Source organism: Hemicordylus capensis, chromosome 4 (assembly GCF_027244095.1).
Source record: "Hemicordylus capensis ecotype Gifberg chromosome 4, rHemCap1.1.pri, whole genome shotgun sequence".
Lineage (NCBI taxonomy): Eukaryota > Metazoa > Chordata > Lepidosauria > Squamata > Cordylidae > Hemicordylus > Hemicordylus capensis.
The window spans coordinates 262,359,833-262,374,902 of NC_069660.1; the positions used below are offsets into that span (position 1 = coordinate 262,359,833).

A 15,070-nucleotide genomic window follows, 5' to 3' on the forward strand; every position below is an offset into this window, starting at 1 on the left:
CATTACCCATCAAAATGAAGAGAAAAGATGGCATACTGTCAGGCACTTGACTCTGCAGACCAGTTTACATACTTGCATGACAGAGGACGGGCATACATCTCCCCTTCTAGCACACTGTAAGAGAAAAAGAAGAAGAAAAGCCTCTATCTCAGAGCCTTCATAGAAGGTGCAGGCCTCAGAAAAAAAGAGAACTGGAAACAGGAAGAAAGGCCCAGAAGGAAATGCTAGTCGCACCCACCTTAGTCAGAGAAGCATAAAAGAAGATGAAGCAGCTGAGGGGAAAGATCAGTTGGGAGGAAGGTATTACCAGTCGGTGGGGAGGGATTGTTCTTTCTGCCCAAAACTGGAGGATGTTTGACTTTCTGGGCAGAGTGGTTGAACAAAACAGGTGACCTTGTTTTGTGTTCTGACTTGGCATTGTGCCATGAGAAGTAATTTGTTTTGTAAAAGTATTTTGTATTTTTGTAGAAGTATTTTGTAATTTGTAATAGGAGAATCTGACTCGATTTATGTGTAGTATGTGGTCTGAGGGAGATGGTGGTTGCTCATATATTGTGGGATTGTCTGACCTTCAACTCAGAACAAGAGACCTTGTTTACAGACCTAAAGGACTTGGGTTTTGTAGGAAGAAGTTTATAGCAGCATTTCTCAACCTTTTTGGAGTCAAGGACCACTAAATTCTTCGTGCAGCGTTTCAAGGACTGCTACATTCTTCATGCGCAGTTTCCCGGACCAGCAGCTAGTAAAGGGGTTTCAAGTCTACCTGTCTACCTGTCTATCTATCTATCTATCTATCTATCTATCTATCAGACTTCTATACTGCCCAAACTTGCATCTCTGGGCAGTTTACAATTAAAATAATATAAGCATTAAAATAATTAAATTTGGAATCTTTTGCAAACATGGAATATTAGGGGTTCTCAACCTTGGGTCCCTCAGTTAAACTCCCATAACCCCCAACCACAATGGAATTTGGCCATTATGGCTGGGGATTATGGGAGTTGAAGTCCACCAACATCTGGGGACCCAAGGTTGAGAACCCCTGAATCTAAAAGCCTGGGTGAACAAATTTGTCTCCAGTATGTCTTCAGTATGTGCGGGGTGGGGGTGGGGGTGCTTGTGATTACTCAATGGAGAGGGGATGTTGGGCCATTAGAAAAATTCAAAAGCTACATGGGGCCAATGAAAACAACACACAAGCAAGCTTTTGAATTCCCCAAAACGCTTCATCAGGCTGGATGTCAAGCAAAGCAAAAAGGAGGTGAAGAGAGGAGAGCTGGGCAAGTTCAGTAGAACCGGAAGTCTACAGTTTAACCCTCTCATGATGGAGGTGGAGTTTTAGCAGGAGTTGTGTAGTTGCAGGGCCGGATCCAGACGACGTTAGTCAGGACCACCCACTGAAATTAATTTAGTCATCTCTCATTTGTGTCAATGCTGTTTGGTCATGATCACCTGGCTTGATCTGGATCCTGCTCTTAGATGTGCACATTGTGAGGTGGACCTAATGAAACCCACGCAGCTCTGCCAAAAATGCTTAAAAACGGTTGCATGGCAGGTGCTGGGAATGGGGGTTTTTTTTACGGTGAAAGAAAATGTGAAGAAGAGCGGTGGGGACCTGGCATTAAAGGGAATGGGGTGATTCTGAGATGGCGGAGGGCATGGGGCGTTGTAGTGGTGGATGCCTCATCTTCCTCGCTGGGGAGACGAGGCACTGTTCAGGGTGGGTGAGGCAATGGTGCACCGGACCGTGCTTGGAAGGTAGCCTGGGTCCAAGAGCTGCCGCCACTGTACTTGTACACCAGAGTGTAGCAGGTGTTTCCCCATTCTCTCTCACAACGCGCGTTTCTGTGCCCCCCTACCAACTCCCCTGCGTGTGCCAATCACACCAGCCTGCCTTTGGGGCCATGCAGCTCACGTGGTCCCACATGCTGCCCGCGCACACCTGCGAGATGAGCCAAGGCAGCCCTCCTCCCTCCCTCCTCTGCTTAACCCTCACCGTGTCATGATCCCGGCCAGAGGTTGTCCCCCACACACGGCGAGGTCATAAAGGGGACTGCCGTCTTCCACCAGCGGTGCAGACCAGGGGGTTATAAGGGGCTGAGGGACCACAACACCCCAACAATGCAAGAGGGAAACAGCGTTTCCTCTCAAGGTGCCTTGGCCACAACAGGCAGCTGGTTTTAAATCGGTTTTGATTGGTCATGAACCGTGCTGGGCATCAAATCCCCAGGATCACTTCATTCCAGTGCCATTCATCCAATGACCCTTTTGCATGAATGCACAAAATGGTATCTTTCCTCTTCCCCGTACCACGCCACCTCCCTCCTCCATTTAGCCCTCCTTGGTACGCGTGCTTGCTCCCCCTCCCCCGAGAAAGGTCCACCTGCACTCCCTTTCTGCAAAGCCCAAACCAAGGCAGCCCTCCTCCCTCCCTCCACCACTTAGCCCTCACTGCGGCATGATCCCGGCCAGAGGTTCCACCCCCTGGTGAGGTCACAAAGGGGACCGCGGTCTTCCACCAGCAGTGCAGACCAGGGGGTTACAGGGGACCGAGGGACCACAATGCCCCACTGATGCAAGAGGGAAACAGCGTTCCCTCTCAAGGCGCCTCGGCCGCAACAGGCAGCTGGGTTTCAATCAACCAACCTTTGGCTGCAAACGATGAGCATGCAAGAACCAGCAGCCCTTCAATATCTTTTCCTTGATGCCCCCGCGCTGCATACAGTATGAAGCTGTAATGATAGGGAATAAGATAGCTGTAGGAAGATCTCAGCAGCATGTGGAGGCAAGGCACAAGAAGGGTCCCATGCCTCTGTGATACTCTTCCTCTTCCGTGCCATGTGCAAAATTGAGGAAGTGAGTGCCTTGATTGCAGTTGTTGGGGGGGGGGTTGACTCCCAGTCAGGGACTGGCACTCAACCCTTCGGGGACCGGCAGTGGTCCAGGGACTGGTGGTTGAGAAACTGTGGTTTATAGGTTATTTTGCATGATAGAACACTTTGGAATCCAGTACTTGAAGTACTGTGGATATTTTTGTATGTTACTGGCCTATTTATGTATGTTTGACAACCAGTTGGTGGCATTTGTGGGCCTTGAATGGCCTGGTATGCCATTTCCTCTCAAAGTGGAAGGAAGAAGAGGTCAGTTACTGCAGAGCTCCTGAACAAGGAACAATTGACCAAGCAGAATATTACCATCTGGGCCCTTTCTGGACTGCAAGCTCTGCAGTGGTTGGAAGTGCTGCGGCTTGACAGGATCGTGCTTTGCACAAAGCCACCTTCACGGGGGAGCAAACAAATAAAAAGCTGAGAAGCCATATTGACGGAGCTGAACAAAATAAAAAGGGAACTGAGAAACTAAATAGAAAGCAACTAGTTTGACAAATGTTAATACTGATATTTTTAAAAAAATAAAAAATAATTTTTAAAATATTTAAAAATAAATTGTAAATACTTAAAAGTATTTCTAAATGCTTCTAAAATATTTAATAAAAATTAAAACCACTCTCGGAGGCCATAGGAGGAACAGAAGAACACAGCTAATTAAGAATAGGCAAAAAGCAAATAATAATGAGATTGCACTGATTGTGCAAAACCTCAGTGAACCATTTTTTTTTAAAAGATCATTTCAAAAGCTGAGAGGAGATTAAGATATTAACAAATCGTCAAGTTACTGAATGAACCCTTCACACCACACCACTTACACCACCGAAATAGCATTGTAACCCTCCTAAAATGGTAAAATACAGCTATTTTCTTGCAACACACATGCAGCATTGTAGCACTGAATCGCAAAGATAAAACCCAAAAGAAGGCATCGGATATGTGAATGGCACCTTGCTGTCAGTGCAGGCCCTGAGCTATCAAAACACAGGTAGTTTGGAAGCACACTTAGTGGTCTTCACCTCTGAGGCAGAAATTCCCCCCTTCTTCCCACACACAAATAAAGTAGTTTCTGACAAGAGGGCTCTACAGTTCAGGTATTCCATGGATGGGTGATCATATTCTCCTTCTTCATCAAATGTCGATTGTGCCCATTTTGCCACAGTGAATGAATAACAATTCTAAAAATTGAAAACTATTTACCATGTTGCAACGTGTTATAGATGTCACTGGATGATGCTTCTATCAGATTTTTGTTTTAAACCAAGAGTCCCAAACTCCATGGAATCTTCTGAATTTGTTGTCGTTTTAACAGCTCTATAAAGACTTATATGAAGAGAAGAAAGAAAGCACTTTCTTTTTCCTCTTAGTGTCTGACTATTACTTCTGTTGAATAGGTGATTTCATTGCTCTTTCAAACTATTCGTAATTCTAGGACAATTGCCAATGGCACTTTTTCCTCCCCAGCTATTCAAAGGGATCATTCAAACCTTGTTTACACAAAGTCTGCTAGACAAAACATTCACCTGAAACACAGCCACTCCTTTTGGTGGTCAACATCAAAAAGTGTTAAAGGGCCCCCCCCCCTAGCAATTAATAGGAAATTGCCACCATCCATCATTTTTAATACAACTGATATTCATATCCACTGGGGAAACATATGAAAGACAAATACTCAGATTGCTTAAGGTTGATCTCAAGGTCAGTCAAATGATCCACAGGAAACATTTACAGGCAGCTGAAATTGCTTATAATTTGTCAGTAATCTTTTGGAGCAGTCTATTGTAGATAAGTTGTGTCTCAATAATTTGGAGTGGCCAACATGAGTTCTGATTCAAAGAGACAGGCTTTGAGTAGGTTAAATGAAAGAGAACATGTTTATGTAATCTTAAGCCTCACAAGATAGGGAGATCAGTGGTAGACATCTCCCAGTAGTGCTTCCTTGCACTCTGTGGGTTTTATGCTCTGGCTTAATACCAGATTACAGAAGTAACCTTGTACTTCTTTCCTGGAAAACAAAACAAAACAAAACAGTGTTTTGAAAAGGTGTCTTTTTTGGTGTGTGACAGTCCATCAACTGAGCAGTTCCCAGAGAAGTTGCCCAGGAAAACCAGAGCAAATGCATAAATTTTGTTTGCAGTGTGGTTTAAAAATGTCAAGATTAAAGACTTGCTTGTGTTTTGAAATGTGTTTATTATTCACATGTATATCCCAGCTTTCCTCCACGAACATGGGACAGCCACCTCTGTCCTCACTACAACCCTGTGGGATAGATTAGACTGAGGGTGTGTGGCTGCCCAAAGTCACCCATTGAGCTTCAAGACTGAGTGAGGATTTGAACTCAGGTCTCCCTGCTTCTGTCTGACACAATAAACCATTCCACAGTCAAAGAAGTCAGGCCAAATTGTTATATCATTCTTGTACCAAGCTGCATATCAGTGCAATATGAAGAGTATTATAGCATTACACACATACATTTCATCAAGAGTTAACATAACTTTTTAAAATTTAGAACTGGGGTCTTCATTTCTTTTACTCATTTCAGTTGCTAATAATATCATGAGAGACACTGTTTAATCCATTTTTATCACAACATCATGTGATTAAAAAGTCATTCCTCAGATACTCTGTTCTGAACTATTTTCTTTTAATTTTCAAAATAGTGTTGCCCTGATGCAACTAAATTTAGTCAGGATAAAGCTGTATTTCACACAATAGGATTTAAATTAGTCATGACTAACTTTAACTGGAATGTGCCTTTTGTTTTTAATCCACAACTCAAATACCATATAATTGTCTACAAGCAACTAAATTATTCAAAGGAAATTAAATTAAAATAATAATTTCAGACCTACATGATGTCAAAGAAAATGGGTCTATCAAAGAATAATCTTTTTTCCAAAGGGAGGAGAATACCTAAGTTTGCCAATAAAAAAAGTAATAATTTGTTCTGCCTAGCAATCTAACTATATCAAATTGAATTGCTGCACACTGATACTGTACCTTTGATCTTCTCAGAGGTAGCATTGTCAATTACTTTGTGAATTTCAGTTCATCTGAAATGGGGTACAGGAAACCATTTTGGTCTCTTGATCATGCGCTATATAAATGATATGATGAATTTCAACTTTTCTCTTATTAAACAACCCCCTTCTCATATTCCCAGAGTTAAATCATTAACATTTAGAAATGTGAAATGACAGCTCTCTCATTCAGTCCTTTGTAATTGGAACAGAGTTATTTCCAAACAGTGCCTTTTGCATGAAGCTCCATTTCATACAAACTGACAACTTGATCACTCTGATGTTGCAGCATTAACTTGTTTTTTTGGCAGGATGACATTTGGCAAGATGGCCTGTCTTGTAGCAGGCAGGCATACATTGTATTTATTTTGATTTTATTCCTAATCCTAGCAAAGTAGAAAACTGTTCACTTACAGAGTGAGCAAATAAGGCTTTTTATTGAAAGCATTCATTAAGATCTGTATTCCACAAATGCCACTTTAGTGGAGATGCTTGGGTATCGCTTTTTGTTTTCATTGTACAAATGTGGATTCTGTGAGAAAGCACATTGGCCAGTTACAGGCCATCTCTTCCTCACATGATTTATTTAAGCAATTACAGCCCATCCTAAGAACTGCTGTGCTAGCACATATGGTGCTTAAAATGCAATGTGGGCTTTACCCCAAGCCCAAAAGCAAGGTCTTAGAGCCAGTATTATTACTGAACTGATATACCTTCATTCCAGTCCTTGCTTTTCACAGTTGTTTTCCCCACCCCAACCACAAGATGATTTAGAAAATTTGTAAGAAGTGTGGTGAAAGGAAAGGAAAAGGACTTGTTCACATGATCAAACAGGAAGAAAGGAGCTGAAGGGAAGGCAGGATCCTATCTTCCTGCTCCCAGAGGACCCAAGTCTGTTCATGGCTCTGCTACTCACATGCCCACATGAATGGTGCAAGTGATCTCCATAGCTGAAATTGCAAGAAGGGGAAACCATGTTTGGTCCTCGAGTATCCCACAATGCACCACATGAGCAAGAGATAAGCAGCCATCATATAGCAACAGTGCTCCTCTTCCTGGTCTCACAAGCCTCAAAACTTTATGGTAAACATGGCCGCTGGCTACCTGGGAGCAGATTAAAAGTTGCAGCGGCACAGACAACCGGAGCAGGAGGCAGGCAGGCTCTGTTTTCCTCCTACCTCACTTTTAGCCTGGGTAGCAGATTTGGGCTACCAAGACTTGGAGCTGCTGGTCAGGAAGTCTCCCAATGCTCTTAACAAGCAGAGATTTCTGGATTAATCCTCTCCTACCAAGGAATCTCTGGTTGTGAAAACAACCTTGTTTTCAGATAAAGATGAAGTATGACTTCCATCACTACATCTTTAGATGCGATTTCAGTCCAAGGAGTTGATCAGGAAATAAAATTGGGCTAGAGATGCATGAAGAAAATGAAGAGTGAAAAACTTTACCTAACTGCTGTATCACAAAAGTAACAACTGGTAAAAGAGACGAACGTAGGAACATAGAAAGCTGCCATAAACTTAGTAAGACCATAGGTCTATCTAGCTCAGTATTGTCTACACAGCCTGGCAGCGGCTTCTCCAAGGTTGCAGGCAGGAATCTCATCTCAAAAGACATTCCCATTTCAGTACCCATTTCTAATAGGCCTGTGCATTTCAATTCGGGTACAAAACGTTTTGTGCCCGAAAATGGCAATTTTGGAGGTTTTGTAACCAAAACAAAATCAAGAATTAAAAAACAGAGATTTTTGTTTCCAAATCGAAATGACTATGTTTCGGAAAGAATGCTTTGTTCTTCGGAAAAGCATTGCAATTGAAATTGACTTCTTTGACTCTCTCCACTCCAGCTGAGGCACTGAGTGATTAGCAGAAGATAAGATATGCAAAAACTGTTGAGCATGAATAGTTTAGTTAAGTGCTGTATTCAGTGTGATTGAAATGCAAACTGACCTTGCAAAGGGATCTGGAAGACAGCATTTTGAGACAGAAATACCCAAATATCTTTGGAAGCTCAATGCAATTCCAAAGCTCTTGCTAAAAGCCATGGTATAAATTGTGTGAAGAAGCTTTTCGAGAAGCTGGTTAGGAGAGTTCAGAAATAACACAGGTTTTTCTTTCCAAAGGTTTAGAAAGAATCTCTTGACTTGTTCAGGGCTCTTTTGAAGAGCTATTTTGTTTTTCTTCTGATTTTTTTGAGTGGTGTCTAAGTTTTGATGCCCATGCTGAGCAGTCTAATGTAATTTAGGCCACAATGTAATTTGGTGGGACATGATGTCTAAGCCAGGGGTTCACAACTTTTGCCATTGCAGGGACAGGTCATCCACATGGGACTACAGGAGACAAAAGGAGGGGGGTGGGGAACACACCGGTCAATCTATTGACATCCACAGGAATCTTAGTTGCTTCTCTCTTTCTTGTAACCATGATCCATGGTTTTGCACTTTCTTAAATGCAGTGATGATAAATTGCAACAATTCTGAACAGTAGGCTGATTTGTTTGGGCTACAGCTCATTCCAGTTCAGTTAAATGAACATTTGAAGCTGTTCCATAGTACGAAGGAGCCCAGAGCAGTGGACTACATACTTAGGTTTCTCCTCACAACAACCCGTGAAGTAGGTTAGGCTGAGAGAAGTGAATGGCCCAGAGTCACCCAGCTAGTATCATGGCTGAATGGGGATTTGAACTCGGGTCTCCCCGGTCCTTGTCCAGCACTCTAACCACCACACCACTCTGGCTCATTGGTCATTCTCTTTGTCAAGGTCTGGCCCAAGGCCAGCGAAGTACACGGCTCGGCTGCTTGCTGTGGGTGAATGACAATTGTTGAAACTCAGCAATGAGTGGGAGTCAGAGGCTCCAATTTATGGAGCCAGTCGAAAGCTCCCAGGTGTCAGGATTTATGGCTTGTCAGCCTTCGATAACAGGCGCTTGCTCCTCCGCACCACCTCCAGTTGTGACCTGCGTTTGAAACACCTGCGTTGCTGTGGCGTCGGTGGAGCTCCAATGCCTAAATCATCCCCCGATTGGTCGCTGACATTTTCTGCTGGTTCAGGCTGTTGAGTCTGTTCTGAACCGTCAGCTAATTCCACTGCAGTCGGGCTCTGCCCTTCAGACATTCCTGACTCGGCTGAAATGCCGACAGCTTCCCTTTCTTCCTCGCTGTCAGAGCTAGGGGACATGACACTCTTCACTCTTTCAACTTGTTTATGTGGGGCTTCAGGGGCAAAACAGTGGGTTGGGTGGCAGTGCCCCAAGGGTGGTGCACCCAGATTACAAATAGGGCAAAGGGCTGATTTCTTAGGAATTTTTGAAGTTTACGCATCTTTAAGATTTTCCCCCATAGGAATAATGGAGGTTTCAGCAGCCCCATAACTCCACCTGGGGGGCACTGGGATGGCCCGAAGTGAGTGGTTGTGTAGTGCACAGAGGGTGCCAATCAACCCCCTGGATTGCTAACCCATCAGGTTACTGGGCTTTGTTGTTTCTGAGGTGTTGAGTTTAGATTCTCTGGTAGCAAATGAGATTGTTAATGAAAAACCATGAATCCACTCTCATATGCTACCAGAGTATCTACTCTCAGAACACCTCTAGAACAAAACCCTGTACAGTACTTCATGGGTTGGCAACCCATGTGGGTGGTTGGCACCCTATGTGCACTACACCACCATTTGCTCTGGGTCACCCCAGTGCCCCTCAAGTGGAGTTATGGGACTGCAGAAACTTCCATTATACCCTACAAGGAAAATCTGAAAGACACGTAACTTCATTCATTCTTTAAAAATCAGCCCTTTGCCAAATTCCTCTGAAAAAAATTGTGGTAGCTTCCTTGCACCAACTGGGCACTACCACCAACCACACTCCACTCTGGGCCCCCGTTCCCCCCCACCCTGCATGAAGCTATACTTTTTCTGAAACCTCCATCATACCCTAGAAAATCTGAAAGATGTGCAAACTTCAAAAATTAACCAAAAATCAGCTGTTTGCCCAATTCCTTTAAATTTTTGTGGTAGCTTCCACTCATTGGGCACTATAACCCCCACCCACTCTTTTGACCACATGACCCATTTTTAAATCTGAATTAATTCAGATTCAGATTAATTCGGATACAAAACAAAACTGGGGTGATTCGGAAGGCTTAATTTCGGACAAAATACAAAATGCACAACCCTAATTTCTAATGCCAGTAATATTTTAATGGCCCGCATTCATAAACAACTAAGCAAGAATAACCATAGTGAAATGTGGCCCATTGAAAAGGTGCAGTAAACATTTTCACATGTTTACAAGAATCTCATTCTGAGTCTGTGGAGTGTTCATCAGCCCACATTGTTGTATTTACTTGCTTTTGTATGATGGATGCCTGTTGCAGTTTGTGATTACATGTGGAATATTGTCATACCCTGTATTGTGACTCTGCATTGTTTGCTTTGCCTACTGTTCTCAGTTGTTCACGGGTTTCGTGTTGTATTCGTTGTACTTTTCACCTGTGTTCCCCTGTTTTTCATCTCCAAGGTTGCAGGCAGGAATCTCTCTTAACCCTATCTTGGAGAAGCCAGAGAGGGAACTTTAAACCTTCTGCTCTTCCCAGAGTGGCTCCATCCCCTGAGGGGAATAGCTTACAGTGCTCACATGTGGTCTCCTATTCAAATGCAACCAGGGCAGAAACTGCTTAGCTAGGGGGACTTCTTCATGTTTGCTACCACAAGACCACCTCTCCTCAGAGAGTTTAGGTATCTGCCCTGCTATGGTCATGATTTATTATTTATTTAACATATTTGTATACCACCCAAAACGCAAGTCTCTGGGTGGTTTACAATACAATAAAAACAACGAATAAAAAGGTTAAAACATTACAAAAATTTAAAACAATGTTAAAACTATTAAAACCACGATCACTGGAAAGCAGGCTAAGGGAGCTTAACCCACTCTCCAGGGATCATGGGAACCCCCAAGCAAGCCCGCCTAAACCACCCTAACTAGCCCGCCTAAACCACCATCCCCTAAGACAAGTTTAACTGAGCGAGCACTATGTTAGCCTCATCTTTTTGCTCGTGTGTTGCCACGGCGCACAGCAACACACGAGTAGACCCCGAACCAAGAGGCTGCAAGCAGCCTCCTAGGTTCAGCGGTCTTTCCAGAATGCCCCGAGAGCTCACGCGGGGCATCCTGGAACTTCCAGGGGCCATGCGGCCCCTAATCCCCACAGCCCCCACTGGTTCCATAACAGAACAGGCAGTCTTGTGGGTGGCCGATCTGGCCACCCAGCTACAAGTGGCTGCTTGTCTGCGGGGAGAGTGGGCTAAGCCCACTTGCTAAGCCCGCTCTCCCTGCAGTTAGCCCCAAAGCTCTTCTCACTGATCATGAGAATCGCTTCAGTATCTAATTAAAAGCCTGGGTGAACAAATGGGTCTTGGCTGCCTTTTAAAAAGTTGCAAGAGATGTAGGACCTGGATCATCCACTCCACAACTGCTGTCTCTCCTGAGAAAAAAAGTTCCCATTGGTGTCAATAGGAGTTATTTTTCCTGGGGGGAATCATAGGGAAGGTTCCATTCTTCTCAGATCCATGGTACATAAAGGTAAAGTGTGCTGTCAAGTTGGTGTCGACTCCTGGCAACCACAGAGCCCTGTGGCTTTCTTTGGTAGAATACAGGAGGGGTTTACCATTGCCTCCTCCCACACAAAGATGCCTTTCAGCAGCTTCCTATATTGCTGCTGGCCATTTGAACCGGCAGTCTCATGCTTGCTAGGCAAGTCATTTCCTGCTGCGCCATTAGGTGGCTTCCATGGCACATACACCAGATTGAATTCCCTTATCACACTCAATTGGGTCCCAGAAGCTGCTGTTTACACTTTAAAATCAAGTGCACTACATGTGTTTTTCATAAGTGTAGCCGGACCCTCAGTCAGCAAAAGGCCATTGCTGAAGCAACATTCTAAACTCCTGCTCTGAGCTGCCTAATGTCCAGCCTGACTCTGTAACCAACTGCACAGTGAACTGACCGTCATCCTGGACCTTAGCCAAATGTATCCTAGCCTGGAACAGCATACTAGAGTTGTACACTCTTAATTCAGTGCAGGACTTGCACATCAGTCACCTTTAACAATTTTTTTTTAAAGCTACAGAAATACTGAGGTGAGTCTCACAAGTTGCATCCCCCCCACCGCCGCCGCTAAACTCGGCTAGCTTGCGGGGGCTAGGTGCCAGGGTACCAACGGGCTTACCTGCGAGCCCGCTGGTTCTCACGATGACTGGAAAGTGGGCTAAGCTCCCTTGGCCCGCTTTCCAGTGATCGTAAGAATACCCTCACTGTCTCTCCCAACTTTTCCTTCATGTACTACATGTGCCATTAGCTCTACATCAGAACTAGTACTGAGGAGCACTAGGAGCATAATATGAGGGGAAATACTGTAATCTGGAAATACTTTAATTTACCTAACAGGCTTAGCACCTGTTTGCAGAGAATGTTTTTCTCAAATGTATCCAGTGTTTGAAAATGCTTGCCCAATTTCTTGAGTGGATTTATATATTGCTATTTGAACTGATCATGTATTTATTTGCTGCTCAATTGTCCTTCCTTGGTCAGGGTTAATTGGCATGATAGCTCAGGGGGGGAAATCACTTGGCATTCTATTTCCCTGTTTGATTCAAGCATTTCTAATACTAATGTTTACATATGGAAACTTAAAATTGGGGCACCACAACCATCTGTGCTAGTTACATTAATCTGTTTCTGGGGAAGCAAATCAAAGTAGCCTTGTTCATGTTGGACAAAAAGTAATTTAAAGTGGGAACAAACATTTATGGAACATTTGACAGTATTCTTACAATTAAGTTACATATATGCTGATGGTTCTAAATCCCCACTCTTCTCACCAACATTCCTTCAATAAAAGGGAGCAGCGTGTTCTGTTAGACAGCACATTTGATTTACTGCCTAAAGAATGAATTACAGTCATCCCTTGCCAACCTCTAGGGTTCCATTCTGGCAACACCTCGCTGTTGGCAAATTCGCAATTGGCGAGGCATTAAAGTCTATGGGAAACAGGGTTAGGGGAACCACAACCGCAACAAGACCTAATAATAAAGGGGGGAAATTTAAAAAAATTGCTTTAAAAAATCACAAAGAAATCCTGTAATATTGCCAAGAGCCACCAAGAAGAATGAGCAGTCAAACCTCTGGAATTTTTTTTTTGAATGCCGCCCCCGACCAAAAAAAAAATCATTCAAAGGCATTTTAAATTGGCAAGGGACAACAAGGTCAGCAAGGGTCACCAAGAGGAATGCTGAAATAAGAACATCTCCTTCTCTGTTTTCAGGAAGAACCTCAAGAACCTCCTGTTCTTTCAGGCTTTTAATTAGAATTAATTTTAATAATTTTAATATTTTTTTAAAAAAATTAAAAATAATTTTATTCTATTGTTTTTATTGTCATGTGTTTTAATTTGTGACTTTTAAATATTTTAATTTTTGTACACCGCCTCAAGATATACATATCAGGCGGTATAAAAATATAATAGATCGATAGATACAGTAGATAGATAGATAGATAGATAGATAGATAGATAGATAGATAGATAGATGTAGTGATCGGCCATAAAATTCATTGGGTACCTCTGGGCCAGTCACTTATCTCTCAGACTTTCCTTACTTGCAGGTTTTTTGTGAGCATAAACATAACCATGTACACTGCTTGGAGCTCCTTGCAGAAAGAGAGGGATATAAATGTATAAAAAATTAAATTAAATTAAATTATATTATATTATATTATATTAAATTAAGGCATTTTGGTGGCTGAAATATGGGACATGTTTTCCTATGAGACAATACATTGTCTGGATATGATGTACTAGATCAATTTAATGTGGTGTCCTATTTCTATCGAAGGAATACAATAATTCCTTGAATTGGATTGGAAAGTTATTGGATCCTTTATTTTAATCTGTGCAAACATTTTTAATTTTACAAAGCCCTATTATTTATGGAAGACATGGAAACATAAACCAATGCCCAGAGATGAGCAAAGCTGTAAGTGTGAATGTTTCCGGTATGAGGAAATGATTTAACTTTTAGAAAATAGATTTGCTTTTACAAGTACAGCTTTTCTGGGAAATGTGTATTATCTTTCTGCATTATATTTCCATACATCTTTACTCAGTATGTTTGGGTATCCTACTGTCTTTTAAAAATATGGACAAATACTAAGTTTGTCCAAGCTAATTAATACATAGAAAATTGGAATTCTGTGCTAAAAAAAAAAAAAGGATTCTGAAACCAGAAACCCCATATTGGAGTGAATCACAATAGAACATGGAAAGGAGTATATTTATGCTTATTTATTTCACAATCCGGGTTTTTTATTCATTTATCATTTGAATATCTAATTTCTTTGCAGAATTTATTTCTGCATGTTGATGTTTTGTTGCTAGTTATTGCCATAAACTAGTAAGCACAAACTGGGAGACACCTTGATCATGAAGGAGGTTTTCCCAGGGTAAGGCTCATCCATTGCACTGTGGGTGTGTTGACCCCTGCGATTTCCCCAAATGCGGGAAACTCAACTGCATAATTTGTGATAGAAGTAATTGTTAATGGAATTGTTCTGGAATGCTGGCAGAATGTCCCGAGACTACTTTGGGGGTTGTGTGGGGAATTAGCTAGACTGGAATGAACAGTCCCATTACAGTGTCAGTTTGTGCAAAGCTGTGCTCTGGAAATAAAGACTTGAGATTGGAACATGGTAGAATCAGATTTGCTTAAGGATTATTGTGGGGCAGGAAATGAAAAATATTTAGGCAGGTGATAAAAGGCGATAAATCTTGACTAGCAATATCAATCAGAGACTCATGAAAGAACATTATGACTTAAAGGCCCGAATTGCAATTAAACCAGCTTAAGGCTGGCCAGAGAAAGGACCTAGAGTGCATATTTAGCCTTAAGAGGAAGAGGAAGGAGAGGGAGAGAGATTAGTAGTAATACCTATTCCAATTCCGTTGGTGTGTCTGTCACACTTGCAGGATGGGGTGTGCTGGGGTACTTCTTCCCAGGGACCAAGCAGAAGGACAGGATGGAGGAGAGGCAAACATGTCACCTGCAGGCCAGGGAATCAGGAAAACAGCTGGTTCCAGGGAAAATCCAGAGGAGGTTGGTTCTCTAAGGCAGCCAAGAG

General features: G+C 42.7%; 1 pseudogene; it reads left to right on the plus strand.

Moving 5' to 3' along the window:
- Positions 1-14,354: 14,354 nt before the first annotated feature.
- On the plus strand, positions 14,355-14,507 carry LOC128325501 (uncharacterized; annotated as a pseudogene).
- The last annotated feature ends 563 nt before the right edge of the window (positions 14,508-15,070 follow it).